General features: G+C 40.3%; 1 pseudogene; it reads right to left on the bottom strand.

Annotated features, from left to right (window-relative positions):
• The window catches only part of LOC107551597 (glutamate receptor 4-like), a 41,436-nt pseudogene that overhangs the window by 14,916 nt on the left and 7,181 nt on the right, over window positions 1-19,339 (bottom strand).

Below are 19,339 nucleotides of genomic sequence, written 5' to 3'. Positions count from 1 at the left end.
TAGTTTCTCATTATTATGATCTACAGAATTATATTTTTTTATTTAGTGGCGGAAACGGGCTTCCATATGAAGCACTTCAAGGACTTGACACTTCAAGAAAAGGCTTACCGAAAGGTTTTATATAAGGGCTGCAACGTGGTTTTTGAGTTGCGACACAATCTTACATCCCACACACCAAACCTATGACTATCATTAGCATATCTTAATTCCCCGTTCATCCCGTGATGCAATTTCAAGAGGCTTCATTCACCGAGGCTGTCTGTGTTAGAATCTGAAAATTAGTTTTTTTAATCTTCCCATGTCTGATAGGGTCCGCTGCCCACATGCATTATAACTACAAAATCACTGCAATAGCGCACACGCCAGATGTTGGCTGTTTCCGAAGCCCAGGAAGCTGCTCTACCTGTCTGCTGATGACACCTGCCAGCCCGCCTGAGCCAAAAACACGACAGGGAAAATAGGCAAGAGTTATGACCCTGTCTGGCCCCATCACACAAAACGCCCTCAGCATTTTCATACCCCATCATTCCCACAACATCCTCATCAATCATCTTCCGTTTTACTCGCTGTGGAAACTGTGAACAAGGAGGATACATGGAATAGAGTGGTGCTGAATGAAACTCAATTAATTACATGTAGCTTGACTGTAAGAAATCTATTAAAATAAGATGACTCAAAAAGACAAAATCAATGCCTCAATCCGAAGTGCTGTGCTTATGAATCAATATTTCGATGGAGATTCAAGCTCAAACTGTGCATTATCTTATTACATAATCAAAGTTGAAGTGTGTAATTTCTGCACCAATAAAAATAATAACATAACAGAGACCTGAAATCAAGTCTCTCAGAACAGGACTTTTCAAACTTTTTTTTTTTGATGATCTCCTTACTAAAATGTAAACGTAGCAATATATTTCCCTGTATAAAGATTAATTAATAAGAAATTATTTGAAGAAAGTTTTGTTATTATATAATAACAATAATTAATAGTATCTTATTACTAATTCATACAGAAATAAAAACAATAATAATAATACAAAGACTGTGATGACTGTAAAATGTAATTAAAAAATAACGCTACTACTTCTACTACTACTACTACTACTACTAATAACTATTACTTTCCTGTATAAAGACTCATTAATACTGTGTGATAAAATTAATAAATGTGATACTATGAAGACAAAATGATGATCCAAAATTGAATCATATACAGTAGACAACATACTGTATACTCTGCATGAAGTTAAATGTGTATATTTTTTCTAAACTAAAAGGAAGGTGACAGGGAAAAACTACAACCTTTTTTTTCACAAATATACGTGCAGATTTGGCTCGAATTTCTTACTGTTAAAGCGCATAAGAATGAAAATTGCACAATAATTTTTATTTTCTCTCAAACTCCTGCACACCTGCTTTTTGACTCCCTGGAAATCTCATGGACTCCAGTATAAAAACCCCTGTCTTAGACTATGATCTGTCTTGTGACAAATGGGTTTGACACCACTGTACTCCAAGAAAATGGAATGTGAAAATTAATATGAAATCAATCAAAATCTTTACTGCAGGGCAGTACAGTCCTGTGAGAAAATAGAAAGTATTTTAATGTCGAAAAATGACACACTTCAGCTGTTAAATTTGCATATAACTATCAAGTGCATAAGAAAAAGAAAGCAAATCTGCACATTTGAATAACCAGTAGGCTATTAGACAGGGAAGAGGAGGACGAGGAGGAAAGGACAAGTACCGACACCCGGGTAATGCTGCTGTGCAACTGCGTCATCTTGTCTAAATCAAGAACATTGAGGTAAAGGCACATGCTGACTAAAGAGAATTAATGGCATGTACTAAAGAAAATGAATGGAAGTGCTTTTTCCTGCTTTTTCCGTCATTTATCATTAGCTCCTATCCAACTCATTCAACTCATCAACGCAAAAACGATGAAAGCATGATTCTTATAAGTCCTAAATGGGTCCTCTTAATACAAATCAAAACCATAGGCCCTCTACAGCACTGTGATGTACAGGCTATAGAGCAGAAGAGATAGACTCTATGATTTTGACGGCTCTCTAAGTACCTGCTGTCTTCTGCCATGTGCTGTTCTTTTTACTGCTCTTGTCTTCCCCTTGGCCTGTCATGAGTGATTTCTTATCTGGTGGGGGCTGAAAAATAAAGCCTGTTTTTTTCTCTCTTCTCTTGATAACACTTCTTTAAGAGCTCTACTGTGGTCATGCAGGTGCTTGTTAGACAGAGAAAAGAGAGGGCGGTGGGGGTGTGAGTGAGCAAGAGCCAGCGCTGCAGCGAGCCTGATGTTAAACCCACAGGCGACGAAAGGAGCAAGAGACAAATAACAAAAACAAACTGCCACACAGAGTAACAATGAATGACTAGCATATTTCCTGTGAGAACTAGCAGGCAGGACAGACGGGCGATGTGTGAACATCAAATGGGACGATGAGCGATCAGACTGTTGCGCAGGACCCTGGACCCCCCCACTGGCTTCACTGATGGTAAAATTAATCAAGGTGCAAAGTGGAATGACACCTCAGTTACTTACTGAGGAACCGGTGAGACAAAGTGTGATGCATTAAGTAAATACAGAGTAAAACATGTTCAAGGCATAATTCACCCAAAAATGACAATTCTGTCATAATTTATTGTTTTCAAAAACTGTTTGAATTTCTTTCTTCCGTGGAACACAAAAGATGTTTCAAATGCTTTTGTCCAAAAAAATAAAATGTAAAAAATAAAAAGATCCCCCCATAAGCATTTCTTTTTAAATTGTCTGGAATAGCAATACTTTTGTTGTTGTTGTTTTTTTGGGTGAACTCCTCCTTTACGACATTTGCTACATACAAATGGAATATGACCATATCAGTAAGTATGTTTACATGCACTCCATTCCATTTCAGTTGGACCACAACAATAATTTGTCATGTAAATACTTTAATCTGACTGAAATCACTAAATGTTTTACCAATTGGACGAACGTATCTATATAATATGATTTTAGCTTGCCTTTGTTAAGCATGTATGGACTACAGCTGGCCTCAGCGTTGTGCGTGCGAAACGAACAACAGAGATTATATGCAAAATGTATTTAATATTTTAAATATTGTCATGTACACTACTGTTCAAAGGTTTAGGGGAGGTAAGATTTTTTTGTGTGTTTTTGAAAGAATTCCTCTGTGCTCACCATTTATTTGATCAAAAATAAAGAAAAAATAGTAATTTTGTGAATACGATTTCAATTTAAAATGAGCATTTTCTATTTTAATGCATTTTAAAATTTAATTTATTCCTGTGTTGTCAAAGCTGAATTTTCAGAAGCCATTTTTCCCACTCTTCAGTGTCACGTGATCCTTCAGAAATCATTCTAATATGCTAACTTGCTGCTCAAGAAACATTTCTTATTATCATCAATGTTGAAAACGGATGTGCAGCTTAATAATTTTGTAGAAACCATGATTTTGAATAGAAAGTTCAAAAGAACAGAATATATTTGAAATAAAAATCTTTTGTCACATTATAAAAGTCTATACTGTCAATCTAATCTTGCTGAATAAAAGTATTTCTTTAAAAGAAACACCTGGCACCTGAAACTTTTGAACGGTAGTGTATATTTGAAGACTCCAAAAATCACAGTATCTTGATTATAACTCCGCATGTAAACATTCTTAGTGATGGTTGTGACTGGTTGTTCCTCCCTCCCCAAAGATCCAAAGAAGATACAATGAATAAACAGCGAGTGTTAATGCAAGTTCTCCCACTTGGCTGCTCCTCCGTGTTCTTTAATTCAGACTCATCATCAAATCACTATGGAAACTACAGCAATGACTCTATTTCAGGTATCAGATATTACCATATCAGAGACATTAACTGTATTAATTCCCTCTGCAATTCATATTTTTCCCTCTTATTTTTCTAGTGGTGGTTTGAGTTTACTGACCTGGGCGAGATGTCGCAACCCTGCTGCATGAAGGCTCCAAGGGAGAACCAGAGACTGTTGAAGATTCCGAACTCATTGGGGGGCTGGTCGCTAGGCAGACCGTCAGTGCCCTCCTCGGGCTCCTCGGTGTGCCACTCGTACGGGCTGAAGCGGCTGACCAGGAAGAGCACCACGCTCACGCCAATGTAGGCGAACACAATGCACATCCAGATCTCGTAGGCCAGCGGGTCCAGAAAGGAGAAGACGCCCGGTTTGGACTTTTGGGGCTTCTTGATCATGATGGAGATGCCCAAGCTCATGAAGGGCTTTGAGAAGTCAATGACCTCCTCCCGGACCAGAGTGATAGTCAATGGGGCCACAGCGATTTCCGCTTTCTAGAACAACAGGAAAGCATGTTTTATATCAATCTTCTTCTTTAATCACTTCAGAATATGCTTATTTACAAGCAAAACAGACATAATGACTTTGCTAAGTTTATTAACTGAGCCATTTGATTGGATAAGCTAACTCTAAATATTTGCACTCAAAGCTGAGATCTTATATTTGAACATTATACTTAGAGAAGAAAAGAGTAAATAAAAAGAGAAAGTAAAGCATAATCTGACGATTCCCACCTCTCCTCATATCATATTTATAATTTCTCTAATTGAACAAGGCTTTGCATATTAATGGAAAAAAATCCAAGGAGTTAATCCAAGAGGCTTAATACTGAGTTTTGGGGAGAAGGATAAACTAATAAATGCAGAAAAAAAAGATGCTTACAGCAAAAGACAGAAAATACTGTAGCGTCTAAAGTCTGGCTGCACATTTTTCTCCATAGTAAATTCAAAAATTAGATTATTGTTGGTGACTTAGTGACAATTTAGACCTCGGCAGGGCTGTGCAAGACTAATTAAAAAAAGAAATTTAAGTTTCTCATACAGTAACTGCTTGACACTTTCAAGACGAAGAAAAAAACTTTTGGGCTGTGTGCTTTCTGGTGCTCAGCAAAAATCTACAAGATGACAAGCACTGTCTGTATGCAGTGCTCATTAATAAATATCAGCCTCTGAATGGTTGGTTTGCCTTTCTTATTTTCTCTCTTCACCAGACACAGAACTAAAATTTTACAATGAAGATTGCTGAGATTTTCTCTCAAATCCACATCAGGCATTTCTTGAAGGCTTCATGTTTAAAATCCATACAATGAGTATTTCCATTTTTGTACTGTATAAGTCATTAAGGTTACAATCGTGTTCATTCATTTTGCTGATATTTTCAAACTCATGGAGTTGAAAACTACTGACTGATTAAAAAAAATCAACTCTGTGCCCTGAAAGCATACAGATACATCTACAAATCTCATGCATAAGTCAGAACATCGCAAAAAGAAAGGAAAATAATTTACCCCGTACACCAGCTCCCCAACCATCCCGTTCCAGATCTTTGTCTCTGGGTCCCGAGCTCCATACTTTCCATCAGGCACGATGGAGATCTTATACTTGAAACCGATGTGTTTAGAGATTTCATATGCCAGATCCACACAGTATCCCTCATATTGCTCGTTCCCCTCGTACATCTCCCAGTTCTTCTTCAGCATTACATACGGCCCTTCCTGAATGAACAAAACAACGAAGTACTTTCAATGGCCAACATGTCACACTTTTATAAAGAAGTAAAATGTAAAGTGCTGAAATGTAGCCATGTTGTTACACTTAATCTGTATTCTATAGTCTAAAGATGATGTATTGCAGAGTTATAGATGAATAAAAATGTTTTAGAAGCAGTATTAAAGATAATTACAGTCATTATGTGAGCCTGTGGCTCATTGATTTGCTATTCAAATTCTAGCCATAAGAACATATTGCTTTTCTTTTAAATTGACATGAGTCAATATTCTCCCACATAAAACCAACAAAACCAAGGATTTTCAATCAGGGATAAATGCTTTAACGTTTAAGAAAGGGTGTATGTGTGAGTCCATACAAGCTTTAAAATATAACATGAAGCACACAAAATGTGCTGTACATGATTCAAAGCAATTATAACTGACCCATAAAATTCACGACCACAATTTATTACAATTGCATGCCTTTAACAAACATTTGAACAGCAAACTGCTCCTGCAAATCTGTCACACGCAATGACACAGAATTTTGCTCCTAACTTTAAAATTTAGTGTATAAGGGATTACAGTTCAGATGACAAAAAGGAACATTTGTGCAGGAAAAAGCCACACCACAAACACAAACGGTCATTTTTTTTCACATCATCAGTATGATGTATTGTCATAACAAACAATTTCTAACAGAATCCAGGTGCTATACAGCAGCACATAAAAATGTTTACTTGCAAGGTGACAGCAGAACATTTACATAAAAATCCTGAAAACCGGCTTCCCTTTTACAAATATGTTCTAATCCATATGGCTAGCCTAAAATGATGAAAGGCAGAAAGCCCAGTAGAGAGAATTAAATATTTCACACACAGCAAATAGAGCTCTCCACACTGAATGTCAACGGAAGATCCTTTTCATCTCAAATTAGTTTGATGTATTAGAATGCAACCTTCTCCTGAAATCTTTCTTACAAGCACAGGGCGGTGTTGTTCCTGGTCAGTGTTTTTCTACAGGTAAAAGCCGAAAAATTAAATAAAATAAAATAAAAAGGATCTAGCATTTGTAGCAGGTAATGCCTCAAGCGGGGGTGATCTGTACTCTTGAGTCATGAGGTGGTGTATAGGCAGTCATGCAAAATCATGTTCTTACAAACACCACATAAAAATGCTTCATTGCTCACAGTCTCTAAACTTAAAGGGATAATTCATCCAAAATGGAACCCATTTACACACTATCTGAGTTTCGAAAATTATGACTGACTTTCTTCCGTGGAACACAAAAGGAGATAGTTCTCTTTTCCACACAATGAAAGTGAATGAAGACCAAGTTAAATTTCATTCAGTGGACTTCAAAATCATTTCATTGTGTTTTTGTTGGACAGCTCTATTCTCTATCCATCTTCATTTTATGTCCAAGCTGCTCTTTTCCATAATGAAAGTGATTGGTGACCAACCAAGATTTTGAGAGCAGCTCTGCTGCTAAAACCACTAGACCATCCGAGGCCGAACATTGTGCATTATTTTAAATCTGTACATTTGGTTGCAAATAACTACAAAAAATTTAAATAAATAAATGATTAGTATAAATTTTTTTTTAATAGATTAAAGTTTTGCAAATATATTGACTATTTGCTAACGGACCATTTGAAAATAAATGACCTCTCTAATTTTTATGTCCCTCACACTGAGACTAAATATAATTGGAACATATTTATTCATTTGATTTCCCACAATCCCACAGGTGCATGATGGTCAAAGCCTGCTTGTCAAATAGCCCACTCGCTCCGTCAGCTAACGTGGGTAGAAAACAGAGGACACTGTCTCACAGGAAATACTTTGTGGGTGATTTGGTGCCAGAGCAGAAATAACGACTGTTTCTGTGAAAATTATCACCCATCATTTGTGTGAGTCCTAATGATTCATATGGATTTATAAGGCAGATAAAATGGCTGTAAAACACGACTTTCACCATGTAAAGCCCATGACTTTAGAAGAAGGTGTGTGACACGAGACTTTATGGTCCATACATAGCTCTGCTGCTAAAACCACTAGACCATCCGAGGCCGAACATTGTGCATTATTTTAAATCTGTACATTTGGTTGCAAATAACTACAAAAAATTTAAATAAATAAATAATTAGTATAATTTTTTTTTTAATAGATTAAAGTTTTGCAAATATATTGACTATTTGCTAACGGACCATTTGAAAATAAATGACCTCTCTAATTTTTATGTCCCTCACACTGAGACTAAATATAATTGGAACAGATTTATTCATTTGATTTCCCACAATCCCACAGGTGCATGATGGTCAAAGCCTGCTTGTCAAATAGCCCACTCGCTCCGTCAGCTAACGTGGGTAGAAAACAGAGGACACTGTCTCACAGGAAATACTTTGTGGATGATTTGGTGCCAGAGCAGAAATAACGACTGTTTCTGTGAAAATTATCACCCATCATTTGTGTGAGTCCTAATGATTCATATGGGTTTATAAGGCAGATAAAATGGCTGTAAAACACGACTTTCACCATGTAAAGAGATTCATATATGCATGAAATGGGAATGCGGTGGCGAAGTTCTGTAAGAGACTTACAAAATGTAACATGTACAAAAAAAAAACGCTGACTATAAAATAATAAAGACTCATCAGGGTCTCCAGGGATTGTTCTCGCAGAAACAGCTGCATCAAGTGAAGCACAGAGTGTTAAGCACATCAAGAAAGACAATGAATTACGCACGAAATGACACTCGACAGATGTAGAGAGACAGACCAAAAGCAAAGCCTGATTACACTTTCTCAGAATCAAAGATAAGTGTAGACAGAAAACACCCAGACAAGCGCATTTAAAGTCAGACATACAATATCAAAGTGAAAGAACTACCAATGCATGATACAAGAATGAAATCTTACCCTTCTGGGGCCATTATTTTTTAATTCGAAAACATCCATAGTGTAGTTGACTCTGCGCCCGTAGTGGTCGAACTGGACATTTCCTGTTAATCCTTGGAGGCGCACCTGGATTGCAGTGATTAACAATGTAATTAAAGTTTATCCAACCACTGCAAAGTACCTCGAAACACTTTCATTTACACATTCACTTTCTTTCTCAAACTTTAACATCACTTTCTTCTGGAAGTATTAGCCCAAACCTGTTTCTTAAACAGGAGTTCATCTAAAATAGATAGAAAATCCTTTTAACCATGGATAAATATACAATTTTGAAAAAATCTGAGAAAGCTATATACAGTGGAGCCAAATCATCAGTAACATTATACTATAAACTGTTGAGTTTGCATCAGGACTAGGTATAAATATACAAAAGTATCATCAATTCTGCCTGGACTCTTTTAGCGATGCAGCAGCAGAGCATGTTAAATGTGGGAAAGATAAACTCAAATTTATTTCTTATCTATCTGTGTATAATTAAAAGCAATTAAGTAATTTCCTTCCTTATAAAACACTCATGATTTAGTTATTTATAGTATTTTTACGTGCACGTCCTGATTACTGATGCATATATAAGCGCTGTTTTTTAGATTAGTGTGACAGTATTTACATAGCATTGTAAATATCAAATGTTATTGAATGCTAATCAATGTATTTTTATATATTTGTTTGTGAGGTGGGTTGCTGGGGTCTGAGAACAGTTTGAGGTCCTTTAAATTTTTTTTAGAAATTCTCTCACTGCTCTCTTCCTGCTCTCCATTTTGTTTCCTGTCACTCTCTCCTCGCTTTCTCCATACTTATAGTTTCCTCTATTACACCTTTCCATTACCCCTGCCATTTTCTACCTCCCATCAGTTCAAATTTGGGCATTTCGCATTTTTCAGATAGTCGATTACTGTTCTGTTCAGCCTTATCCCTCTGTCACCTCACAGCCTTGTTTTTTACATTAGACATTTATTTCAGCTGCCAGTCTTACTCCCATTGAAACACTGCACTATAAAGCCTGCATTTGCTCATCTGTGCATGTGACCTGTTTGAGTGTGCGCTCCATGTCGATGCCCTGGTTCCAAGGGGCAGCGGGGTTGGCCAGGCAGTCTCCGGCGTTGCCCCTGCGGTAAATGTCCACCTTCTGCCTGCGTAGGTTCCGGAAGGCTTCTGTCATCACCATCACTCCATCGTATGTCAGAGCGGAAGTGTACTACAGAAACAAGAGGGTCATGGAAAGGTCAATATATACAGTAATGCTTTAATGGTGTTTTGAAGGTTCAATTTGTGAACATTACTAAGCTAGTACATTAGGTATCAATGCATTTTACAGCATTCATTAATTGAGTTATATATCTCAACCTCTAAATTTCAAGATAATCGATAAATATACAATTCTTCTTTGTTAATTCAGATTTGTTCAGGTTATAAAATTTGAAATGTTAAAAATATTTTTTGAAGATTATATTTATAATATTACTGTACTTTAAATGCAGCCTTGGTGAGCAGAATATACTTTTTTCAAAAACATTTAAAAACCAACCCATATTTTTGAATATATATATATACAGAATGGGTCTGTATCTATGTACCGAAACTGAGACATGAAACTAACTAACCAGTGTCCAACACACACATACAGGAAAGCACCTGTCAATTAAACTGTTTCCCCTTCAGGAACTCGAGCTGCGTCGAGATTCGCTTTGGGAACGCCCCTGCGTGACCATGTTCTGAAGCACGTGTAAAATTAGTCCCATGGAGCAGCGAGATGTCACGAGCGGGGTGACGTGAGCGCCAGGAAGTATAAAAGCGCATCCGGCAGAGCGCAAGTTAGCTTCTGCTCTTCAGCAGTGCTCTGTGTATGTGTCAGTCTATTTATTGTTGTCTGTCAGTCCACAAGCATTCAAAAGAATATGTCAAAGTCTAAACTAATATCTATGGCGAGCAAACGGCATTACAGACGTTGTGTGCCTCCCTCCCCACACTATCTGGCAGCGGGGGATACACACGATCTGTGTGTTGTTTGTTTAGGAGCGGAGCATGCACGGTCAGCTTTCGAGGAGCTGATTGTCATCACTGCGAGTTACTCTCGCTGCGTATGCTCCGCTCTCGCCTGGCTGTGTTTGATGAGAGCGGCCAGGCTCGCGATCCCGCTGGCAGCGGTCCCGCTGTTGCCGAGGCACGGCGTAGATTGTTGTCATGGGGATCGCAGGTGGATTCAGGTGTGATTCGTGTAGTCGCCAAAATAAAATATCGTTTGGCCAGCCAAGAAACAGGACGCTCGTCCTAAAAGTAATTAGACGAGTGTTTTCTGAATCCAGATCACAGCCTTCACGACGGGGCCTTCCCTGATCTCCATGCTAGAGGTGTCAAGATCATGGGAGAAACCGTACTCATCCCGCATTTACATCATCGTCCCTGAAGGCCCCGAAGCTTCCCACCAGGCCTGTTAGGCTTACATCGAGTCTGGTTGGGAAAGCTTATACGGCGGAAGGTCAGGCTGGCGCATGTTTGCACACCATGGCGGTGTTACAAGCATACCAGGCTGACCTGCTCAGGGGTGGGGCTGCCGAGTGGGAGCAACCCAAGCCGTCAAGCTCCTCATATCGCCAGTCTCAAAAACGGAGCGTTGCAACCCGCACCCCTCCACAGAAAGATTGGGGGTCGGGACGACACTCTCAGTCGGGGTCTTCTAGACCGAAAACGGATCTGCGGACCGTTATTTTGTCTAAGAGGACCTCGGCTAAACGGTCCTACCATTGTCAAGTCCCTGAGGGCAGCCCCACCTGGGGAGGAAAGGATAACACCTCAGTATACGGTGCCCAATCCTCCTCAGTGCCCTCACGGAGGTTCATTGATACCCCCTCGGTGCTTCAAGGCTCAGTGAGCTCCGATGAGCGAAAATCCCAGCTGCCGCCCGGCAATGGTACGGCACGGGAGAACTCGCCCCCTCAAGTGAGGGTGCTACAGCAGTCAGGTCGGTTGTTCCTTCAGTGGCCTCATGGAGGTTCATTGATACCCCTGCCACCCTCGGTGCTTCAAGGCTCAGTGAGAAATCCCAGCAGTATGGTTCTCGGACCTGGTGTCCCTCCTCGACGGCTCTCCGCTGGAGATTCCGATCAGGAGAGACCTCCTCTATCAGGCGGGGGGCACCTTTCTTCACCCCCGCCCGGAGTTATGGAAGTTGTGGACATGGCCCCTGAGGGGGCACAGCTCCTAGCATCTGGTCTCTCAACTGAGGTTGATGAGATTATACTCCAGACCAGAGCTCCCGCCACTAGGAAACAGTACGCCTGAAAGTGGTAGCTTTTCACTTCATGGTGCGGACAGCGACTGCAAGACCCAGTCAACTGCCCAACTGGTACAGTTCTAGAGTTTCTGCAGGAGCGATTCTCCGCAGGGTTATCTCCCTCCACTCTGAAGGTATACATGGCGGCCTTAGCTGCTTACCATGCCCTTCTGGGTGGTCAATCATTGGGAAGACACCCATTTATCACTCGTTTCCTCCGTGGCACCCTGAAGCTGAGGCCGGTACAGCGCACTACGGTGCCCTCATGGGACCTGGCTGTGGTTCTGGAGGGCTTATGCAATGCCCCCTTTGAACCCATAGAGGAAGTTTCAGTCAAGTTGCTCACGCTCAAGACTATCTTTCTCCTTGCTATTTCCTCACTTAAAAGGATCGGGGATCTGCAGGCACTTTCTGTTTCGTGCCTGGAATTTGCTCCAGGCATGGTTAGGGCATTCCTTTACCCGAGGGTCGGGTATGTCCCTAAGGTGCCCGCTTCTTCGCCAGGGCCCATAGTACTTCAGGCATTCTGTCCTCCTCCGTTCCAGGAAGTAGGCCAAGAAAGGCTTAATCTGCTCTCTCCAGTTAGAGCACTGGACGCTTACGCACATAGAGCAGCCCCGTGGCGTAAGGCAGATCAGCTGGTTGTTTGCTTTGGTCCTCCAAAGAAAGGATCTCCGGCGACCAAGCAGACTATGAGTAGGTGGGTGGTCGAGGCCATCTCACTAGCCTACGAGTCCTCTGGCCTCCCGTCACCTATGGGGGTCAGAGTGCACTCGACCAGGAGTATGGCAGCCTCCAAGGTTTTCAACTTGGGTGTGGCCTTGCAGGACATTTGTGCTGCGGCGGGCTGGTCCTCTCCGCACACTTTTGTCCGCTTCTATAACATAGACCTGGCATCTACCCCAGGTTCCCAAGTTCTCTCTTCGTGATGTGCTCATCTGATACACACACAGGCAGGGACTTAGTAGTATGGCGCAGTGGGTATTCTCGTTCCCAAAGCGAATCTCGACGCAGCTCGAGTTCCTGAAGGGGAATGTCTCTAGGTTACGTATGTAACCATGGTTCCCCGAAGGAACGAGACACTGCGTCTCTTTGCCATACTCCCTGCATCCCTCCAGGCGCTGCTTCATCGAAGCTATCTTGCGCTCTGCTGGATGCACTTTTATACTTCCTGGTGCTCACGTCACCCCGCTCGTGACATCTCACTGCTCCATTGGACTGATTTTCCACGTGCTTCAGAACACGGTCACGCAGGGGCGTTCCCAAAGCGAATCTCGACGCAGGGTCTCGTTCCCTCGGGGAACCATGGTTACATACGTAACCTAGAGACGTTAGTAGTCATTATACAAAAATATTCACTAAAGAATGTGGCGATTGACCAATCAGAATCAATTACTCCTGCATAATGTTATTTATATGTGCTTTGCTTATTCACTTCAGTGTCTGTACTACACCAAAATGCTGTTTATTTAACATGAGTCAATCAACCTGACTAGGTTTACACTAATGAACGCCATTTGTAAGGGCTGACATCCTCAAGAGCAGAGAACATCCAAGTGGAGTCATAGGGGAAAGCAGAAAGCAAAAGGGAGCAAAAACAAAAATAGAAAGGAAGGGACAAACCAAAAACAGCAAGAGAAAAAGAGGAGAGCAGCGACTAGTACATGCTTGCCATTGCACATATTAGGAGCAGACAGAGCATGAGAAATCAGTGAGCTCTGATATAGTAGCTGTGAGGCGCTTCCTGTTCAGTCTCTGGTGGGTGGGAGTGGGCGGAGGGACGGTCAGCTGCTATCGGAGGCTGCCCTGATTGCACCAATAAGTGGCTTGTGCTCTTTCTCTCTGCCTCGCTGAGATAAAACGGCATGGAATGAATCACTGCAGGCAACACACGGTATTTTTTACAAAGGAAACAAACCGCAACTCTGCACACGTGTGTGTCCTTTAGAGGCCTGATGCCCCGTGCCCTTGCTTTTCATCTGCTGCTGTGTTTCTTATTGCTGTTTTAGAGAGTATGACGTGGTTTGTTTCATCAAACTGAGTCAGACAAGGTCACTTGAGCCGAACGTACATACATGCACACTGTTAAAAAAAATACCCCTGTGATCTTGCTTGCTTGATGGTTGATGGTTGAAAGAAGCCAATCTGGCCGTGCTTGGTATTCCATCAGCAGATCTCTAGTGTAAGAGCTGGGACTCGTTGTACCGTTACAAACACAACACAAAGCACACAGAAAGACCCCTGGGCTACAATGGCATACAGGGAACGGCATAGAACGGCAGAGCAAGTTTGAAATAGAGACAGAGAGAGAGATAACAGGAGATTGAAGAATGTATTTAAAGGGATAGTTCAATCAAAAAATTTAATTTCTGTCACTATTTATTGACCCTCATGTCATTTCAAACCTGACTGCTCTTGTTTTTCTGAATGCATGTACCCTGCCATTCAGAAATTTGGTGTAAGATTTAAAAATACAGAAAAACAGTAATATTGTAAATTATTAATGCAATTTAAATAATGGTTTTCTGTTTTCATATAGTTTAAAATTGAATTTATTCATGAGATGGCAAAGCAGATTTTTTTCAGCTAGTCTTCAGTGTCAAATGATTCTTCAGAAATCTTTTTAATATGCTGATTTGGTGCTCATTTCTTATTATTATCAAAGCTGAAAACAATTGTGCAGCCTAATATTTATGTAGAAACCATGATATATTTTTAGGATTCTTTGAATAATAGAAAGTTCAAAAGAACAGCATAATAAATGTCTTTATGGTCATATTTGATCAACTTAATGTGGCCTAGCTGAATAAAAGTATTAATGAATTAAAAGTATTAAAAGAATGAATGACTCTTACAAATTAAATAATTACAGGATTTTCATTTTTGAGTGTCCTATACCTTAAGATGTTTATATTTAGTCTACTTGTTTATATTTAGTCTACTACTGTTTTGTGGGCCAACATTTATTATCAATGCATAGCAGGACTATCTTTTGACTCCCGCAGGACAGAAAGGAAGTACTGCAATAGTTGCAGCTGAATCACTCTGGCTAATGCCCTGTTCTCCCTTAAGCCCTAAAAACACACGGATTGATCCCTGGAGAAGGTGTGTCCTCACAAGATGGTGCATGCCTTCAGGACACTTACGATAGCCTCAGCAGGAAAGGCTAACAGCTTGGCGATTTTATGAGGTCTTGGGGTGTCAGTCGTGCTGCTGTCTGAGAAGGGCTTATGGGAGTAGCTTAAAGTATTTGGGATGAAAGGCAGTTGAGTCAAAATACCACAGGGCAAGTCTGTGAGAGTGTATATGTAGATCTGTGTGTGTTGACATGGTTGGACCACAGCATCTCATTTACACTCCGTTTGCTAGTCTGCTGGTGTCCCTCCCCAGCATCCTACTCTGGCCAGTGGTGTGCAGTGAGGAGCATCCTCCTGGTAAAGCGATGTCCCCTCAGGTCACGCCAAAGGGATTTCCGCTACCGCGGCGCATCCCCAGGCGAGGATCAATGCAACTGCCCTCCAAAGTGTGTCATCCACATCAGGCCCCAAGAGGTAAGTGAGTCTCAGTAAAAATTGGTCAACAGATACCTTGCTTTCACGATGCAGACATGAACAGGCATATCAAATCACGAGCAGGATTCGTCTGGTGAGACGAGAATGAATGAAACTTATGATAATGTAGGTCTCTAATAAGGGTCAAAGTGATACGGTTTATTACACATGTTTCTATGTAAGAACAATGTACATCTCACTTCAATACATCGGCACAGCTTCTGCCTTTGACACATACTCCAGTTCTGGCATAAAACATGTGAGGTTAATATTTCTTGTGAACAATGTGCATAATGCACATCATTTTTACTCTTTCCATTTCTATCTATTCATCTTTCTTTTATTTGATCAACTTATCCTTCAATCCATTCATCCTTTCTTTCTTACTTCATCTCACCTTCCATCCATTACTTCTCCATTTACTCCACAAATGCAACCACCAACATCCATCCTTCTATCCGTTCATCCATTCTTTCTTCTTTTATCTATCCTTCCATCCATTCTTCCTTCCTTCGTTCCACAAACCCAAACATCCACCCATTTCCCCTTCCTTTCGTCTACTTCTTTCCTTCCATTCATCCATCCATCCCTCTCCTCCTTTTTTCCTTTGTCTATTTCTCTTTTCTTCCTTCATTTTACAAACCAAACCACCCATATCCATCTATACTTCCCCATTCATCATTAATTTCGCTCTTTCTTTATCTATCCTTGCTTTCATCCATCCATCCATCCATACTTCCACCCACTCATCCTCCTTTCTTACCTCCACACATCCCCCTTCTATTTCCTTTTTTCCACCCATCCATCCATACACCCTTCCTTCATCTATATTCTTTCCTTCCTTAGCCTCATCCATTCCTTCCTTTTCATCTGTTTATATTTCTTTAATTCCGTCCTTCCTTCCTTCCTTCCATCCACCTACCCACCCACCCATCCATCCACCTTTGCTTTCTTTTATCCACCCACTGTTCTGTTCTTACTTTATATTTATTTCTTTTTTCTTTCCTACATTCAATCCACCCAACTTCCTTTCTTCCATCCATCCATCTCTTCCTTTGTCTAGATTTCTTCCCTTAATTCCTTCCTTACACACTCCCTCTTTCTTCCTTTTTTGCTTATATTATTCATCCATCCTTCCTTTCATACACCCACCATATCATCCACTCTTCCTTTCTTCCACCTAACCAACCTTACTTTCATCCATCCATCCTCCCTTCCTTCCATCTTTCCACCAACCCATCCTTTCTACCTTCCTTGCTTTCATTATTCATCCATGCTTTTTTTACCCATCCATCCATCCTACATTATTTCCTTACGCTCACCCATTCATCCAAAATGTATGTTAAAACTTTCTGCCTTAAGCCCAAAGTAGCCTTTCAAAGTATACTCCATTTGATAGAGTGCGCGAACGCAGGCGGTCCACTCCCTTGAGTATGTGTAAACACCTAAGCATACTTTGGCCTTTACTCAACCTTGACACTCATTTATAAAACCATTGGATGTGATCATCAGATTCATTCTGGAGATGTGGGAGTTTTCTCAGAGTGGCTGGAGGGACTCAAACAGGACGTTTATGCATTTAAATTTTATGCATAATGTATCTGACTTCAAAGTGGTTCCACACAGGACCAGGTCAAGCAATGGTACCTTGGGAGGAGCGTCAGAGCCGGGATACTCGCGCTGGTCCAGCTTGTTCCAGCGCTGCATGAGTTTAATAACCATGGGATTGCTGAAGTCCACCAGTTGAAAGCCTGTCACATTGGCTCCCCCATGCATGAAACGCTCCAGATTGATGTCCTTAAAACCCTGCCAGAGCAAAGAAGTGGAAAGAGTAAGAAATACAGAGAGAGAGAGAGAGAGAGAGAGAGAGAGAGAGAGAGAGAGAGAGAGAGAGAGATTATTAAAACGTAGTTGGCAATGCAGCGCTACGATAAGAGAAATTCCACAAACATTCATATCCAGCTCGCCTCTGTGAGCCAACTCCGTGCACAGCCAGAGAGCAGGGAGAGAGAGCATGCTCTGCAGCTCCCAGCGTCATTAAAACACTGTCACTACCGCTCATACTGGAATACGAATTAGTCTCTCAAATTGACATATCTTGCTTAAAGAAAAGTGAGGATTAAGAAAGCAAAAGAACGAGGGAGGGCAGGAGACAGAGAGGCCGAGACAACTAGAGAGAGAGAGAGACCAGTGGAGTGGAGAGGAATATGTAGAAAGTAAGAGATAAAACAGAATGAAAGGAGGACAAGCTGACAGGGAGAATAAGGTGATAAAGGAATACAATTTAGCTCACCAAATTTGCCATGATGTAATGGTAGCCTTTGACATGCTTGCCGACACTTACAATCTGTGGAGATAAACCAGACATTGCAGTGAGGGCAAATCCTAAAAGCAAATACAGTTGTCGGCATTCACCCAGCATTCAGCATGAATGTACAGAAGAGCTGGAAGCCGTTGGGAAAGCAGAATTCCTCTGTTATTAATTATTTCTGATCAAACAGGCTGCCTTTTCCCATACTTCTCTGTAATTTGAAGAATACTGAAGCAAACACCAGCAAAAATATCTTAAAATGACTTTGACAGCTACAAAATGTTGCAAAAGGAAATATCAAGGGATCAGTTTGCAGGGAGTAAAGAAATATGCCCTTCTAATCATGGGCGTAGCTTGATTAAAGAATTGTACTAAATATTTATTTATAACGTTTTTTCTATGAAGTAAAAATGCATATAATGTAGTTAATAATACATTTAAAAGTTAATACGTAAAAGTTAATACATTTTAAATTGTTATTGTAAGTAAATTAATAAATCAAAACAAACTTAACGTCTCCCTCAATCTCATTTGCGTAAGAATTGTCACGTGACGAATCTGCATTTTGGTGGATAATAGACTTAACGGTAATGCTTGCCTGTTGTGTGGAATAAAATTATTGTTCCGCGTTTTTAACAACATACACGAACTGCAGAGAAATCTGGAGACAACGAAAAACTCAGATGAAGATATTAATGCCGTGCTTGATGATTCAGGACCCGGACAATCAGATAAAGGTGATTCACAGGACGCAGCATGTTTAGCTGCACACTACTTTATTGCCGACCATTTACATCCAAATGTTATTTAATTTTCACAGAACACAACCTTTAAATAGATTTTAGAATATAAACTGTTTATCGTCTATTCAGTAAGACTAAATAGAAAGTGCGCATTAACAAGAATCAAGCCCAACAAATGTCTGTTTTAAAAACAGTGGATGAGTAATTCACTCCTTGATTTGCTTAATAAAAGCCTCCTTTGAGATAGTTTTGACAGACATGTTTATTGTGCATTTTAAACGTGTTTATTGCTAAGTTTAGTGTGGCAAAATAGAAGCGCAGCTGTAACTCGTGGGCAATGTATGTGGTTACCATGACAACCTCACACTGCTCCATGTGAATGTGAATATGTAGATTTACTATAGCAAAACTAAAATGTGTTTAAAAGTACGTCTGACCAAATCCACTGGTTCGGTTTGGCCCCCCCAAGCTCAAACGTCAAGCTACGCCTATGCTTCTAACGTGTCATCTCTGCAAATTAATTACTTTAGGAAATCTGTTCTTTGTTCCCTCAGGACCTTGTGCTTGTGCATATTTAATTCTGTTTAGTTAACCCTGATGCACAGTGTACAGTACAGTTTATAGACCTTTAAAAACACGTTTAAACCATTCAGGGTGTGTGGTGCCTCATTACCTTTGACCCTGTCCCATAATTCTCTATGTGTATTTTATATGGCACTGTGTTAACACATAACACACATTTAAAATTAAATAAAATAGAACTACCTCTAGAATATCTACTCGTGTCTTTTATTTCAGGAGATACACACAGATAAAATTCATACATATTAAGAAACACTTTCACAAACACTATAAGAAACCCTTTCATTCAGGAATTATTATTATTATTATTTTTCTGTCCACCACAAAAAAACAAAAAAAAACAATAACCAATTAAATTAAAACAATTAAAATTTTCATTCATATA

Source organism: Sinocyclocheilus grahami, unplaced genomic scaffold (assembly GCF_001515645.1).
Source record: "Sinocyclocheilus grahami isolate Dianchi unplaced genomic scaffold, SAMN03320097.WGS_v1.1 scaffold428.1, whole genome shotgun sequence".
Lineage (NCBI taxonomy): Eukaryota > Metazoa > Chordata > Actinopteri > Cypriniformes > Cyprinidae > Sinocyclocheilus > Sinocyclocheilus grahami.
This window is presented reverse-complemented; position numbering and strand designations above follow the sequence as displayed.